This window comes from Chiroxiphia lanceolata, chromosome 2, assembly GCF_009829145.1.
Source record: "Chiroxiphia lanceolata isolate bChiLan1 chromosome 2, bChiLan1.pri, whole genome shotgun sequence".
Classification (NCBI taxonomy): Eukaryota; Metazoa; Chordata; class Aves; order Passeriformes; family Pipridae; genus Chiroxiphia; species Chiroxiphia lanceolata.
In genome coordinates, this window is record NC_045638.1 from 32,491,652 (window position 1) to 32,509,590 (window position 17,939).

At 41.4% G+C, this 17,939-nt stretch overlaps 1 long non-coding RNA gene across 7 annotated transcripts in view; it reads left to right on the forward strand.

Moving 5' to 3' along the window:
* The first annotated feature begins 795 nt into the window (after positions 1-795).
* The window catches only part of LOC116783383, a 43,448-nt gene continuing 26,304 nt past the window's right edge, over positions 796-17,939 (forward strand). Inside the window, exons 1-4 of one of the 7 annotated variants that reach the window (XR_004355664.1) lie at positions 811-961; positions 3,472-3,549; positions 4,649-4,756; positions 8,487-8,794. This is a non-coding gene — a long non-coding RNA (uncharacterized LOC116783383). Of the gene's footprint in view, positions 962-3,471; positions 3,550-4,645; positions 4,757-4,852; positions 4,914-5,947; positions 7,973-8,486; positions 8,795-17,939 lie in introns of those variants that run through there. The other 6 variants (XR_004355663.1, XR_004355661.1, XR_004355662.1 and 3 more) reach the window with 6 other exon arrangements.

The window sequence follows — 17,939 nt, forward strand, 5'->3', positions numbered from 1 at the left end:
AGCTGTATGTGGAAAGCTAATGTAATCCATATCAGTAGGGAGTTACCTAACACATCTGGGCAGAGTTCCTGCTGGTGTTCTTTGCTGGTCATCTTTGCAATGAAACAGGCAATATGTGAATGTTTTGGGGCCCCTGCTCTAGATTCCTTTCTTAGAGCCTGTTATTTCTGTTTCCCTTGTTTGCTGACAGTCACCAACTGGGTCCTGACTTTGGGGTTTGACTGTCCCACAAAATGAGCAGGAACGATGTGCCTTGGACCCCCAGAAGTTACAGGTAGAAATGATAGAGGCCTTTCTGACAGCCTCAGTTGGGGTATTTTGTTATTATTTGTGTTTCTTTTGAGCTGAGAGGCTCACAAAAGAAGATTTAAGTACCCTTGCACTGAATTTCACAGGCAAAACAACCATGAACACTGAAAATAAAAGTGTCTGTGGAGAGAAGCAGGAGGTGAAAACAGCAGGTGCCTTGAATGCTGCTGCAAAGATGGTCACTGGGGTTAGCAGAGGTTCCAAGTAACCTGTAAGTATATAAAAACCCTGTTCAGCTAAAATAAATCACTGCAGCTTCCCTCTCACAGCTGACCAGAGATTTACTCAGTTTACACTCAGGTTTAGGATCTTCCCAAAGAGCTTGCAGCCTCTTCTGAACTCTTCTGCACAAATAATCCCAAACTCTTGCTAAGTGTTCAGGCAACCCCAAAATAATTTTTATCTTTATGCTTTCAAATATCACTGTTGCTAAGGGAAAATCCCTATTGTTTACTCCTCAGCTTTCTCTTTGCTGCTCTCCCCCCTGTCAGTGAGGATTAGGCTTGACTGCAGCTGATTTTGCTGTCTCACTCCCTTCAATGGGGTGCCAAGCATTCCACAGTGACACAGCAGCTTTTCCCCTGTCCCTCCATTTCCCTTGGCTGCTCCAACTCCCCCAAAGCCACGGGGCTGCAGATTTTCAGCGATGCAGGTAGGTGATAAGACTTTGAACTTTTGCTGGGGGCTGGCTTGCTGCAGCGGGTCTGAAGGGTGCAGTGAGGTAAAGGAGCAGGTGAGGGGCCACTGGATTATAATGGACCTTACCAGGGGTGAACCAATTCAGTGTTTACTAATATTCTGCATTGGTAAAACAACACAAACCACTTTTTTTTTCTTTATTTTTTTTGTGGAAGCAAGGATACCATTATGAAAATTGTAAGTATGTGTATTGATGTGTGCATGTGTGCACATATGCTTGTTTGGATTCAGAAATGGAATTGATGGCAACTAAGACAAAAAATGCAAGCACATTCTTTTTTAGTTTTGTCAGACCTTTTCATGAGCCTGACCAGTAGTCACAAGACTACTGGTTTTTGATTTTCAAAAATGCAGTGAAATTGTGATCCCATTGACATTTCTATGAATTTTAATGGATATGAGCTATTAAGACAGTGAATAAAACCTAAAAGACCTAACTTTTCTCTTGACTACTTGAAATATGGTGGTTTATTATTATTGCTGTCATTCTTGCGGCCAGTCTGATGTGCTAATGCTAAATTTCAATCTTTTTGAAGACTCTCCTGGAAAACAAATTAGGAAGAATCCTGCATTAGCATGGAGAGCTCACATTCCGTTCTAATTGGTACATTACAATTTTCCCTCTTCTTATTTTCCTTCTGATTTTCTAAAGTACTTTTCAGTTTCTCCAAATCACGTTGTAAATTTACATTCTGGCTTGGCCGGTCTATTTTTCTATTTTAGAAAAGACAAGTTGGCTTGGCTAAGTAAATTATTTTCCTTTTGATGAGAGGGGTTTCACTGAAGTGTTAGTTCACAAAATGCAAAGTTCCCTGACTGGTGAGCTGTATTAATTGATGCAGATGCAAAGTTGTCCAGCTGGAGGAGTTGCTACTTGTAAAGGCATGACTAGGAAAGAAGGTTGTTCCCCCCACCCCACCCTGTGTTACCTGTATATCCAAGGCCAAGTCTTTGGGTGGGGTGCCTGCAGGACAAGCCTAAGGATGAGCAGCAATGGAAAGGATCTTACCTCTGCTTTTTCTTTCAGGTTTCACGCACATGCTCACACTCTGCCACAATCACTTTGGTCTTCCCTGGGTTAAGTTTTTAACTCAAGATGCCTGTCTCAACTGAACTTCAGAAAACCCAGGAAAGCACATCATCTGTTTTATAGGGAGCAGCGATGCAGAACCAGGTGATATGAGAGCACCTCTGCAGTACCAACTGATGCTAGTGCAGAGGCTGAAGATATCATACTAATTTCATTTTTTTTTGTTTTATATTTATACTTTATCACACTGGTGTCACAGAGAAGCTTAAGCTCTAGACGATAATCTAGACAAGGTTGTCCTTTCTATTTCGTTGACAATCATCATCTGTCCCAAAAATTTTATGTATTCTAAGCTGCTTACACTCAAAGACTTTTGACTTTTTTTTTTTTCACTGAAATCCTTGTACCTATCTCTGGCTTGAAGTTTTATGCAGACTGAGAACTGTATTGTGAAAAGTCTGTGAATAAGTATTTTGGCTGGTTAATATTCCCTGCCCAGTGCTGAACAGCAAATTATCTCTGCATGTATTAAAATGCTAACCATTCTAAGCACTGGTTCAAAACTTATATTAGTTATTGCAAAACTTCATCAACTTGCTGATCATTATCTGTGCACTGGAACACCCTGTCTATACAAAAATTAAAAATCAAAGAGCAGATCAGGTTGATGATGTTCTCAGCTGTATTTCTTTCTGTCAGTGTGTGCTGAGGGACTGAAGGAAAGAGGTGTGTGAAATTCTTCCCAGGCTGTACTTGGCTGTTTTTCCTTGCTGCTCTGCCTGACTTTCCCCTTAGGCTGTACTCAGAGATGAACTCCTGTGCAGAAATGGGGAAAATCTCAGAATAATTGCACAGCCCTCAAAAAGAGCAGCTTGTCCTTTATAGAAGAAAGAACTAGCAAGTAATATTTTATGAATCTTTATGGGAAAGGAACACTACTTGCAAATGAATGATTTTATATGCAATGAAATTTCAAATCAATAAGCAAAAAGGAACACATAATGCGTGGATAGAGGCGTCAAGTGAATCTTTTCATCAGGACTCTCGGAAAATGCTACTCAAGAAAAAAATTAGTTGTGTAAAAAGCTATGATATGCTTAACTCTGCAAGCAGAGTGGCTGTATAATTAACCACACTATCCGGGGAGGATGCTGTGTTAGAAGATCAGCTGAGAGAAGTGGAGTTAAAATAGCACAACAAAAGAACTGTGGAGAAGAACTGATGTTCTTCTGATGTTCACTGATGTTAGTGACTGCCATCCACACTTGCAAAGGAATAGTCAGATTCCAGTCATAGCAGACTTCAGAGCCTCTGCTACTTTTGAAGAGAAACACGTTGAAACTAGGATTTCTGAAATAGTGAAATAATGAAATACTGAAAACTCATATGTGTGTTATACCATCTTTTTTTCATTCACAAACCTTTGTTTGTAGGTTAGAGGTTTGGCCCACCCCAAGTCCCTGAATAGGCAATGAAGAGAGAGGGACTCCTGGCTGGAATCTGCAAAAGTGGTAAAGCACCCCTGCTTGGTCATGAAATCCCAGAGAGCAACACAGTGGACCTTAACAAATATTTCAACACAGAGTATACTGAAAGCTGTGCAATATGGCAGATATGCCAAAATTGGTCCCATTTTTCTATTTCATATCTTCAAAAAAAACCCAAAGAAGATTTAGTTTTAGCCAAGCCACTAAGAAAAAAATGAAATCATCATACGGTGTGTTTCAAGTATGGCAACGACACAGGAAAACTGTCAATAAAAGCTATAAATTGAGTATGAGTTACCATGTTTGAGCATGCAGGGATGAAAATAAGACCAGTTAGGGAAATTTGAGGTATCTTTGTTCCTCTCTAGAGCAAAGACACCATTTCCAATCTTTTCTTGGACAACTGCCATCTCTTGCTACCCTTGTACTTCCTAGGTTGCTCACGGCTCTTCTCTCTTGCACAGACAGTGAAATTTTCTCTCAGTGTCTTGTGTCAGTTTATTAATCTTTTCTGAAGAGCACTGTGCTCAGGGCTTCTCTCTGTTTTCCCCTGCTGGTTTCAAAGTGGGAACACCACTCTCTCAAGATTTGGCTGTTTGGAAACTCAGCTGAACTCTGGATCTGGTTTTCATTTTTACACTCTTGTGAATTCTGTCTGTTTTTGTCTCCCCGTGACCACATTTAGCTTCTCCCAGCTTTTTCCTATTTGCTGGTGCAGTAGAACAGGACCTGCTGATTCATAAACAGGCACTCCTGTGTCTGCTCCAGCATCCTCTCTGGGACACTGGAAAGGGCCAGATCTGGTAGTGAAAGGTCTGAGAAATGCTGGAGCGAGATAGATTTTTCCCCTCCTTGGAGGGGAAAAAGTTTGCTCTTGCCTAACCTCAAAGACCACTTTATGTCTTGCAGCCTACACTGGAAGGTAGCCTCCATTAAAATCAAATCACATCTTTATTTTTAGCACTTGACTTGACATATTGTCTTTTTTTCCATGCACATTTCCATTCCCTTTTAATTTGCAAACTCCCAGCCTCGGTTGCCTCCAGTGGGAAGGAACTGCACCAGGCAGTCATATGCTGTGGGAAAGGATTGCTCTTCACCCTTTGTCTTTCATTTTCAGCAGATGCCCTCCTGCTCTTGTATGATGGGAAATGATGAACAGGACCCATTTTCTTTGGTGCCATTCATTATTTTGAACACCTTCATCTTTTCCCTTCTCTGAAGCGAAAAGGTTTGATTTTACTATTCATCTATAAGCTTTTCATGCCTCTAGTTATTTTCATTGTCATTTCTGAACTCCTTTCATGTCTGCTTTGTCCTTCTCAAGGTGTCCAGAACTGATCCAGATGCACTTGGTTTGGGTAATAAAAAGTGTTTTCAGTATTGCCTCCCCGTTTCATTCCTAACTCCTTCCTAACTCTTCCTCTTTTTAGCACTACGAGGTATCTATGGTAAAATACCTACAGTGACAACCAAGTGTTTTTCTGCCTCTTGACAGTTAAATTTAGAACCTAGAAGATGTAGTTCATATTCTTTCAGAAAACATCATCCTCTGTTTGAAAATGCTGCATTCAGCTGATGGCATCTTGCTTTGCTGGTATCTCACCCAAGCTCCTCTCTTGATTTACTTAAATTTTTTTTGCTTTCCACCATTTTCACTCTCCCATTTCTTTGTTAATTTTCAAACCCTCAGAAAAAAATCTTTTGTCACTTGACTGTCCAAGACTGTTTTGTATCTGCGTGTTATTCCTCTCCATTCCCAGAGCCTGAGTTTATCTGTACTTGTTACAAGATAACTTGAGTCATTTTGTACTTTTTTGTATTGTCCATTTTTAAAATACTTTTAATCCAGGTCAGATTAAGGCATTACTATGATTTATTAGCAGGTCTGAAAAAGTCTGACTAGTCTTGACTAGCCTGTACTTATGGCGAAACCACTTTATCAACTAGGATAAATCACTAAGATTCACTCGGAAGCACAGATGTCAATCAGATCATCAGTCATACAGGCTGCAGAAGGCAACGGTGCAGCAAATAGTAATGGTTTGCAAATTTGTGGGCTTTTTTTTTTCATGAGACATACTGACCTACAAACAAGGAGAACAGTGTAGATATGTATATCATGATTGCATCGGCCATCATAGGGCCAAATTGGCTGATCGGAGAAGATGACATAATTCTTTTTTAGATAAAAGTGCTTATTCAAGAATTGCTAAATCTTTTCTCATGACTGAAAAATAGTAGCAGTTAAAAAAATTTAATTAGGTATTTAAAAAAAAAAACACAACAAAAAAACTCCACACAAAGCCCAGTTTCTTTCTCAGTTGCTGGTTTCTGACTTGGGGACTGTTTCCAGAGCAACAGTTGATAACATAACAAACACTGAAGGAAGTACACGAGAGAATTCCCTCTTCTATTTTAGGTGAGAGTTGTGTCCCTCCATTATCGCTAAGGAAATGAGGAGTATCTTGCACCGAAAAGTATTTATTGCGCATCTCTGCCTGAAGTACGTGGAGCCTGTGCAGTATGTTTGATACCTGATGTTTGCCAAGAGATGGAGCTGCAGAGTCAGGCTACCTACCAAGCCTGACCCCGTAAATCAGGAACGATAGAATAAAACCCTTGGCAGCAAAAGACTGTAGCCTCTCATACTCTCATACTGTAGCCTGCTACTTTTCCCAAGTGACAACGAGACTTGTGTTGGGCACTTTGCCAACTCTGTCCAATCTATTCCAGTTTATTTCATTAAGCCATGGATCAGAAAAGCCAAGAAACAAGCCATATTAATCTTGATGGATCCTGACCTCTGCTCAGATAACATTATAGAAAATGCTCAGCAGCCCCAGAGTTGAGCAGTAACAGGATGAAAACAGCTGCTCTCTCGGACTTGCCTTAAAACCTGTTCCCTGCATATACTCTTGTGAAATGTCAGTTCCACTGCACAGTTGTTACTCAGCTGGTAATTTTCTGGGTTACTTTCACAATTTAGGCATTGCTCTAAACCTTGTCTCAGTTTTTAGGCACCTGCAGTGTGAGACAGAAGATAGCAAAAGGATTCCCAAACTGCCAGAGACCTGAGTTTGTCAATCTGTGAAGCGTCCTTCTCCATATGGCTTAGCTCTTCCAGGCTTAGCTCTGGAAGCCATAAACCTGTGTTAGTACAGAGTAAAGCCAAGTATTTTTGGAGCAGAGCTTGGGTTCAACCCTGGGTTAATGCAGTGATCTGGCATCTCTGAGCCAGCTCCCATCCACACTGTGCTCCTGTCCTTCCCATCCCAGCACCCCGCCAAGTGGAACAAGTCCAGGTTTGTCTGTACCTGCCCATAGTATCCCGGGATTGCCTGGAGCTACTTCGGGATTAGGTACATCATGGGGAGTCTGCTGAGCTAATCGGGCTCTCAGTCCTCTCCAAGCCCCAGGGGATTCTCAGGGTAGACATTCCTGCAAACCAAGTCACTCCAGTTTTTGGGTCTTCCCACAACAGTTGGGTCTGCCACATCAGTCTCATGCAAAAAAAAAAGAGTCATGAAAGGGCAAGAACTGACTTACCCGAGTACCCTCTTGCACCCATGAGCAGTCAGGGCATTTTGTTGTTTTAAAATCTGTGTTCTGCTTCATTTGCTTAATTCAAAATCCTTGTGCCTACTGATTCATTAGGTGAGAACCAGCAGATTAATATGGGATATATTCTGCCTCAGTTGTGCTCCCAGATGAGGGAGGAAGGGAGAGAGAGAGGTGAGGGAAGAGAGGTGAGTCTTCCTCTGTCTTTGGCTCGTGTTGCAAACCTCAGGTCTGTGCCAGCCAGTTTTGAATCTTTCTTCTAATGAAGATTTCATCCTTTGTGTTATGCCAATAAGAGAGACACTCAAAACTAAACAGATTAGAAGAAAGGCCACTTGTGTAATAGCTACATAGAATTGGGAAAAAAGTCCTTTTTCCTCCCTGTTTTTTTCATGGGAAAAAGCTGACCTGGTTATAAGCATAAGTCCAGCAGAAATATCTTCTTTGCTGGGAATACTGATCAGAGAGAAGGGTTCAAATACTTTTGGGGATAAGGATCCAGCAGCCTGTGTCTAGTTGGTATTTCCTTTTGGGTGTCCAGGGCAGCTCTTTACTTGCTAATTTCTGAAATTGTTGTTCTTTTCTGTAATTTTAGGCTATGATTGGCCCTGGCTGTCAGATATTCTGAAAATGTAGTGTGGCAGCCCCAAGCTCTCTTTGGAGTTTTAGACTACACAGAGTTTGGTGAAATATTTTTTAATCTCATTTCCCAGTGAAAAGTCTGTTTGTCAATCAGTCTGTTGTTTTTTGGTTGGGCAGGGAAGAAAATCCACAAATAGTGCATGAGAGAAGTGGACCATTATCCATCCTTGTAGGTGGCAGATGACTGGTCAATATACATGTCCTTTTTGGCCATGCGTAGATCCAAAATACCATAACATACATTGTCCTTATTTTGAGTTATGAGAAAAAAAGTACGTATCTAACTTTACAGAATAACTTCTTGAAATACCTGTGGGTTTTTTAGTGTGGTAAATAAATGATGTTTTTTTAAACCGAAATAACCCCCTTATACCTAAGGTTTTCTGATACAAGAACTTAGAGGTACATACACTCCACTGGAGCAGTGACTCCCAGTTTTCATTACCATGTCCCTGAGCCCAACAAGTCCTGTGGAGCCCACACTGGACTTGTGGGACTGCTAACTTGGGAACTGGGCTATGGTTCAGATAAAATATGCTTGTTCCTCACCTCTGAAGCCCACATTATTGGTTAGAAACTGTAGCTTTATGTAAGCCCTGGTAACTCACTGAAACTTTGTGCCTCATCCTCTCTGCTCTGGTAAATAGAAACATCAATATTGGATAAATATAATTATATGTTTTGTCATAGCTTAAAGATGTTCTTCTTTATACAGCTAAGCAACGTTTTCTTACTGTCTCTTACTGTCTCTGGTTTAGAGATGTGGTTACTCACAGAGGAGTGGGTAAGCAACTCTACATGGAGCTCACTGAATTCACCAGGAAGCCCTTAGAGACTTCACTTAGCATTGGAGAGATGCCAGTATATCCCTGTGAAAGACTTGAGGCAATTTGGTCCTGTCTCCTGTGAATATTTATTTCAGTTTTCAGGGAGTAGTTCCACACCCTGGAGAGCAGAAAAACCACATGCATGGAGCTGAGCTGTATTTTAACAAAGCAACTGAGAGCAATATTTTTGCACTGCATGGGTAGTCGATATTCTAAATAATGTAATTGCATGCACACGCTTTGTTTATTACAGATAAAGCGTCTCTATTAAAGTACTATAATTAAATAACCACCTTTTGTTGGAGCAGCTCTATTTTCTAAATTGTAAAACCACTTTCCCCTAGCACAAAACTTGTGCCAGAACTCAGTTGCCCCCTGAGGCCATGAGGACATTTGCAAATGCTTTGCTTCACCATAACCAGGAGCTGGGTGGGTCTGGTGCTCAAAACATACCAGCTTTCAACACAAGAAGCAGGCTTTGGTGGTTACTTCTGGAGTTAATTCTTGACACCAATCAAAATCTTTAGTCATTAAATCATCTTTAATTTTAAAATAATTTAAATAACAGCTTTTCTCACTCTCTAGCTGAAGTCCTGTGTTAAGATGATGTTAGATACTTAGTGTATGAGGTCAAACAGACAACTCTTGGACGTTCCAGTGTTGTTCCTCTGGTAAGCCATGGGATGACTCAGACTTTGGGAATTTTAAAAGTTATGAAATGTTGGGACTATTGAGGCCCTGCTCCTTCCTGTGCTTACCTCTTTGTGGAGCAATGATTCAGTGTCAGTTATAATATGATTATAATGGGATGAGTATACACCATATTATTTTAAAATTTATCTGTATATCATTGGCGGATGTCATACATAAGATTGAAGAGTGGGAAAAAAAAAGCATAGCACATTTGGGCTTTTAAGATGGAAGCACTAATGGGGTAGCTTAGGGTGACTGGACAACTAATAACATCAGTCAATGTGCTTCCCTTTAGCTAGCCAGACATTTTCCAGTGAAGCATGCTACTGATAAAAAATGGTTATTTGAATCCAGAATATTTCATGGACACATCTAAGGGTTCGTGATCTTTCAGTATTCACAGGTAGGAATCTCTCAGCCATAGCAAAGCTTGGAAGTAGTCCCCCTGAAAGGCTCTTGCACTGTGGCTAAGGGAAAAAACCTGCCAATGTTAGCTGGTTTTGTGGCTACACAGCACTGACTAGTAAAGGTGAAATGACCAATGCTAGGAGAATATTTTTTACGGGATGCAACAGCTGCTGGTGTCCCAGCTTATGGCAGTTTTGACATGGAGGAGGGATATGGGGAATACCTGAACACCTGAGGCTGATAGTAGTAGGGCAGATGGACTAAGATCCCTTCTACCTCATGGCTGTCAAGTTATTTAGATGAAAAAAAATTCTGTTTTTCTTTAAAAACACTTCTTTACTTTTTACTCCAAGTATGTGATTACAGCCAGTGTTGTAGTCTACATCACAAAAAGTCACTTATTGTTGGTTCATATCTAAGACATCAGAAAAAACTGCTAAGAGAGTAAAAAAATGAGTAATATCTGTGTAGGCATGGAGATCTAATTCCTGCTTTGGTTTTTTGGGCATTCCTTTGGAACAACAGGAATAACATTTTCTAGGGTAATATGTATAAGAGTAGTTTGCCCTTTGAGGGACTTGGGATGAACATAACAGTTCTTGAAAAATTTAGGTTCAGCTCTGCTATTCCCAAGTGTTGGGATGAGCAGCTTCAAAGACTCTCAGGGATTTGTCTTTCCTCTCCGACCTTTCCCTCTGACTTTTCTTAACCTCACTGCTATTCCGCTCAAGACTTATCATAGCATATGGGTCCCAGTTCAGAGTTCCCTTCTTTTATGAGGTTGGGGTGGGCTGTTCGACACGTGTCCCACTGTTGTTAACGCCACGTACTGGAAAAGAGAGGTAAAGCCCTTTAGCTTCCGGAGCTGTCAGTCCTGGTACTTTTCACAAGCAACACATTCAAGCTTTTCTGATGGCTCAAGCTGTTCCCTCTGAGCTTCTTGTACTGTGTTGATATGGCAATAGGCTACCAGATTTTACATCAAGAGCAGTGCCACAGCATTTTTTAATAAAAATTTATGGTGGTTGATTCAAGATACCTATCTTAGTTGTTTCCCTTACCTCTCTGGAGCTTCAAGGTCAATCTATTTTTCTGCCTACAAAGCCATCAGATTATTTCCTTTCCCGTTGCATTCCTCTCTCTCCATAGGAACATACACCTGTGGGGAGAGGTATAGGCAATGCCTGGCTATTTTTGATGTATATTTTAGCAATGCCGGGCGCTTGCAATTCCTGGACTGTTAAGCTTTTGGAAAGCCTAGCTCCAATGGAAATATGCCTGGTTTCCCACCAGCTCTCAAGCTCAGGCTTCTGGCCAGTGGTCCTGCACTTCTGATAGCTTTCAAGTTTTATATTCTTAGAAAATGTGTCCAAGGTTCCCTGGCAGGAACCAGAAAAGGGGACACTGCCGTGTAAAGGTCCAAAAACTAAACGATCTCAGGTTTTGGGGGTGAAAACTGGAATCTTTATTGAACACATGAAATGCTATTTAAGGGTCTCGGGGGCAGAACATGCTAATGAGGAGGCCAGGTTATGCCAACTAGGGAACTACCCAATTGATTAGCATTTCCAGTAACAAGGATTACATAGGGGGGAAAAATGGTTAACATTTCCCATATCCAGGATTACATGGGGGGGGAGGAGGATTAATATTTCCAGTAACCAGGATTACACTGTGGGGAGTATGGTTAACATTTCCTGAAACAAGGATTACAAGGGAGGAGAGAAAACAAATGGGCTTCTGCATGGACTGATAGCATCATCACAAAGTCTTTCCATATCCTGCTGCAGGAGATAGGACAGTCCACATGGTTGAATATCAGTGGGTCTTGTCTGGCCCTTAGATGATGAAATTTCCCTCAGCCCCTGTTGTCCACGGCCTGCTACATAATCCTAGCAGTTCCTTTTCTGCTGATATCCGAATTTTGGATTGCTACACTGCAAGATGCGCCCATTAGCGGAGCATCTGAGCTCCATTTGTGGTTTGTAAGGGTTGGGGCATATGTTTGAGCACTGCCCTGTGGTTTCCCACATTGTTTGGCTGGGTTATCCTGGCTGCTGGCATGGTTTTGAGGGTGGTACTGACTACCAGCTGCTGGTACTGGCACTGTGAGGAGAGCAGCAGATACCAAGGACCTTTCCTGCCAGACAGTCTGGATATGATCACCTTGATTTTGGGAGAAGTGTCTGCCATGCAGGGGAGAACCGGGGACTGCCATTTGTCCACAGTGCCAGAGCACAGCCCATTTTACCAGTTCAGACAAACCAGTAGGTGACTGCTAAGAGATTAAATGTGCTCTGGCTGCTCTAGGGCAGGATGCTCCCAAAGAAGTATAAAGGGCATATAAAACAGTCCTGTTCAGATGGCTCAGAGCCATCTCTGGCTGCCTCTAGAGAAGGCTGGAGCCTGCCCTGTGGAACAGCTGGGTGTGATGTGCTGCCCTTTTGCCTCTGTGATTGTTGCTGCTGCTGCTGTTACTGTTATTGTGGTGATGACGATGATGATGATGTGTGACTTTCTGAGCTTCCAACCTTCAAAACAATCTGAAGACTCTGCTCTAACATACCACAGCACACTTTAATGGCAGGAAATTGCAGATGCAAGATTCATGCTCCAAGTTGGGGCATCAAAGCTTTCAGGACCACATGGAGATCAAGAATGGGCTGGGGTCATGCTGGAGGGTGGTAGTGGGTAGACAGACACAAAGCTGGTGTCACCACTTTCAAACTGCCTGGTGGGAGCTGCTCCAGCAGCCTGCTGTCACCCAAAGCAGAGAGCAAACAAACATTTATCCAGTGTAGAAGATCATCAAAGGCCAGGGCTTAAACTGTGTTATTTGAAAGCAGACATACCCTAATAGTTCGAACCAGCAGTTAGGAAGCCCCAGCTCTGCAACTTCTTATGGGCAGCTGTCCCAGAGCGGGGCATCACTGTGCCATCAGTCCCCAGAATTTGTCCCAGGTGTGCTGGAGACTTCCTCAAATACTGACAGTTGCCCTGACATACCTTTCAGTAGCTTCTCAGGAGTCATGGAGCTGTCAATGGCAGTAAACAAGGACAGCGGCAAGCAGATATTTCTAGGTTTCCTCCCCTTGACTGATGTTGCAAATCCCCATGTTGCAAATCTGAGTATTTTCTCTTCTTGTGGGATGTCAAATGACACACTTGCACCCCAGCACTATTTGTGAAAACTCACAGTAGCTCCTTCTAATTCAGTGTGCAAGAAACATGTGGAAATCCCTTTTCCCCAAAAGAACATAATTTTTTAAAAATAATTTGGTAATTTAAAGAAATTATTTCTTTTACTTTAAGGGATGAGGAAACAAAGTTTGGGAATAAAACAGTCACCTTGGTTCAGTGAACCAAAACTTCAGAGATATGTTTTTCCAGGATGACTAGTCTCTCAGTCCTGGTGGAATTTCTCCTTTTAATTAAAACCAAGGAATTTTCAGAGCATGCTACATGCATCTGAATAAGAAGTATTCTGGGAGCCTGCAAAACTAAATCTAAAATAGTTCTTAAGCATAAATAACTGATCCATTCAAAAGAGGGGATAAACCTTTCCACGGTGAATCTTCTTTAACTGATGACAAAGACAGTTCTCGTGTTGTACACTTTAGCACTTTCAAGTTGGTGCCATGCTGAATGACTAGACCTCAAAGTAGAAGAGGAATTCAGGCCTGAAAATGATGCACTGCTTCCCAGGATATTGTTATGACTTTGATATTATTATAATTTAGCATAACAAAGCATGGCTAGAACAGCTGTTTTTTCCTCGCCATTGTATATATATCCCTTATATATCTTCTGTTTTATACTTGTGCTAACACATCATCTGAGCATGGAATGAGTTAGTAACTTGTACGCTTATATATTAGTCACACTCCTGATGTTTTTACTGGGGCTAAACCCAGAGAAATTATTTCATAGTTAGCTTCATTGCCACACTCGAAGAACTGGAGCTCATGGGAGCATAACTCCAGAACCAATTATGAATAACATTGCTGAATGTCCTAGTGTTCTTTGTTGCTTTAGTGATACGCTTTTTCTTCAGGATTGTCCAAATAAGGATAAAATTGTGCTTTTAAAAACATGTTGGATATGTTAGCTCAGAAATTTTAGGATTTAGATCAGGCAGGGATAGCTAACCTAGTGTCAGTAGTTAGTTGACATGGAATCTGGTGTTAAAAACACTTCTTCAAGGAAAGACTAGGCTCTAAGTATTGTAATACCAATATATTTTTCAAAGATTTTAAAAGATTTTTTTCTGTTTTTTTAAAGAGACAATATGCTCTTTTGTGATTCATAAAAGTAATATTTTTTGAAACACACAGTAAAACCATCTGTACTGTCATTAAAAGAGGCATATTAGTTGCACTAGTTGTACAACCGGTAAGAAGTCATGGAGTTTGCAGTGAGTTATATATCCAAAAAAGAGTAGACAAACAGGATTAACTCCTGTTATGGAACTCCAGGCTCAAAAGGGGAATGACAGGTGACACATTTTGGTGATATATATTACTCAAAGTTGACCTTTATTTTTCTACTGTCAGTGCATGATTAACAGTTTTAAAAATGATTTATCCCAGAAATAGCTATAGTCAAAGACACAGGAAGTTCTTTACTTAAAATGAAGTAGCTGCCTCAACCACCAAAAGCATGATATAATGAATAGACTGAATTTTCCATTTCTGTCACATTGATAGTGCACTTGAAATATAATCTTCCTGCATTTTGATTTTTTCAGTTTTATTGCAGAAGGAATCACTGACTACTAAAAAGGGGCAAGCTCTTGTCATGTATATTTCTAATTATTGTGAGTTAATATTTCATTACTTAAGTGACAAAAGAAGAAAGACACATTCTTATTTTTAAAGAATATCTTCCAGTCATTTCTTACTCCTTTCCTAGCTGTGTTAAGGATATGTATTAATCATACCTAGGTATGTATATTCTGGAGATATCTCCAGAGTTGGAAAGCCATGAGAACATCCAGACACATCATATATAGCTGCGCTCCACTCCACTGAGTTGGAGTGGAGGAAGAGAGAGGATAACACCCTGTGTTGTTTCATTACGTACAGATAGCCACAACTCACACTTATACATATGCTCTTGCCTTTAGCTTGGTAGTCTTTTTCCCCGTGCATCTCTGTGCCACTTTGCATCACATATTACGAAAACTGTTGAAAAGCATATAGGCTGTTACCACAGGAATGTTTCCCCACCTAAGTACAATCTGCTTAGGAGTGCTGGAAGTTGAATCCACCAGTTGAACTGCTTGGATGCAGCAGAAACAAGAGAGAGAAACATGATCAGAGAGGACTTCTTGATGTTTTTGCTTCTTTCAGGTCCTTTGGTGAAACTATGCCATCCTGCTAAAGAAAACAGGACCCTGTCTACTCTTGGTTGTTTTAATAAAAACAAGTTTGATCTTTTTAGAAGTTGCTAGAATCAAAGTGAATGCTACAGTACCTTTTACTTCATTTTAAGAAAGAGTCAACCCTGCCTGTTTATTTGGGACAGTTTGAAGACATAAAGTGGGTGTTTGAAAGTGGCAGAAAAATCAATGAGATGTTCCTATACCTGTCAAATTCAAATAGAATGATGCTTAATGAAGCCCTTCCCTTCCCTTCCCTTCCCTTCCCTTCCCTTCCCTTCCCTTCCCTTCCCTTCCCTTCCCTTCCCTTCCCTTCCCTTCCCTTCCCTTCCCTTCCCTTCCCTTCCCTTCCCTTCCCTTCCCTTCCCTTCCCTTCCCTTCCCTTCCCTTCCCTTCCCTTCCCTTCCCTTCCCTTCCCTTCCCTTCCCTTCCCTTCCCTTCCCTTCCCTTCCTTTCCCTTCCCTTCCCTTTCCTTTGTTTCCAGAAGGTTATCAGGTGATACCAAGGCAGCTCCTTGTGCCTGCTGTTTTTTCTGCAGTTAGATCAAGAAGAAAATGGAGAGTGTTTGCCAGTCCTTTAGTACATCCTCTGCATGTTGGCCCTATAGTTTAAGGGAAAAAAAGGTAGCTTGGTTGACAACAGAATAATTTCAGATTGAAGAAGAAAGCTGACACAGTCAGACCATTCCCTTATGAAAAGGAGACTGCAGAAGAGAGGAGAGGGAGAAAATGAACTTATTAGTTCAAAAACCAGGTTTGACTCCATGCCTCACTGTTACTTACCTTGTTTCCCTTTTTCCAGTCTGCTCAGGCAGAGTTAACATTTCTAACAACAGTTGTTGCAGTAGAAGTAAGTCACTGTAAGACTGCAGCTTGTTTTTTAACCTCTCTTGTGAGAAGGATAAAATCCCTGTATTTCAAAAGACTGCAGTGTCAAGCGTAATACACTGAGAGGCAATGCTGAGGTGCTTGTAACTGTGGAGATTGCAGAAGCACTGTGTCTGTGCTCTCTTTATGCTAGCTGGGTGTGCTGGGAAGCTTTTCTTTCAGTACTTTAAAGGCTTGTTTTGCACTGTTTATCTTGACAATCTGGGAGAATGCAATCCCTTGGGAGCAGTGAAGGTGTCATGAGCAGGACTCGTGTTAAGCTACTATTAGGGACAATATTAGAGGGACAAGGTGTTCTTAGTGTGGTGAACTATGGATAAGGAGGCTTGGAGTGAGTACAGATAGTGCTCATGAATTTAAAACAAGCTTTGAGCTTTCACTTCAACCAGGCAGTGTAAGAGTCAAACCTCAGCTGTCATCAGGAAGGGCCTTGGTGGGCTTAAGCCGGAAACCTTGGGCCACAGAGGCTGGGGAAAAAACCATCACCTAAAAGACCAGACAAGAGCCACTGACATTAATTTTGTGTGGATTGTCCTGATCTCCCTCAGCAGTATGTAGAGAGACTTTGCATGATGCTATCAGTTATCCCCTTGTTTTCTTCCTCCCTCTGTAAATCCTTATTTCAGGAAAAGCTGACCACCCTTCCCCAGTATAATCTTGCTTACTGGAAATATCAAATCCTTTTCCCCCAAATGTAAATACTGTATCCGAGAAATGTAAATCAATTTTTCCCCTTATGTCACCCCTGTTACTGTAAATGCTAATAAATTGTGGAATCCCCTGTTTGGAAAAACCCTACCTCCTCATTAGCATGGAAGCCCCCAAGACCCTTAAATAGCACTCACGTGTTAAATAAATCATTCCAGTTTTTTGCCTCTGTACTTGGAGTCATAGCTTTATTAGACTGTTACAAGGCAGTCTCCTGAGAGCTTGTCAGCAGTAGGGTAGCTCTGAAATTTTGAGTAGAGAGCAAGCCTGTTACAATCCCAGCATATATACTTCTGTTCCTAGTTTCTGGACTTCAAATGTTCTGAAGCAGAACATAAAATAGAACATGACCAAGCTGTATTGAAAGTTAGATGGGATACTACAGATAGCACAGCTGCCTCACATAAATCCTTAGAGGTTTCTCCTCTCACAACATAGCCTGGAGAGGCTGACCAGGGTGTCCTCTTCAGAAGCTGCTGATTAAGATGAAAGAGTGGAGAGACACTTAGTCCCCATTTCACACCACGTTTCAGAAGTGCAGCATGTTACCTTTCGACTTCGCTTTCTTCATGATGTTGCTTTAGGTTTTCTTGTCCCTGGACAGAGGAGGCTATTTATTGCTTTTGTTTCTCTTTTGTCCTTTGGTGAAATTACTCATACAGTCAAAAGGAGTAAAGCCTGCCATTTCTTACCCTCTGGTCACCTGATTACAGTGTTCAGTCTTTATAAAGCTTCTACAATCAAAGGAAACACCAGAATATTTCTTGTTTCAGTTCAAGAAAGAGAGTCAACTCTGTCTAGCTGATGGGAAAATCTTGGAAATGCAAAGAAGGTATATACCGTAATGGCACAGACAGCAGAAAGATTCCCCAGGCTGTTTTTTGAACCTCATTCTTTTGGTGCTAACTTCAAGATTTTGACTGCTTTGCAGAAGTGTTATTGCCAGTATGCTAAATTTGAACACACACCCAAACATATGCATATATGTACAGTTCTTCAGGGCTCAGTTACTCAGCCTCCTTCTTGGTGCAGAGTTGTTTAGCAATCATTCTGCTTGCTTTCAACTCCAGCTTTTGCCTAGCAGATGCAAGGTGATTGCTTCACAGCAAGAGAGGTTAGTCCTGCCTGTGCAAAACCAAGTATTTTTCTGGTGCTTTCTTAAGCACATCATTCAGTTGTCTTTTCCTTGTGGGTCCCTGTCAGGTCTCCCGCTGTATCAGTGCATGAGTGCAAAAGAGATTCCTGACACCTGCTATGTCATCTCCAGCTCTGTGGTCTAAAACAAGCAAGGCTGTGGCTCTGGCTGTC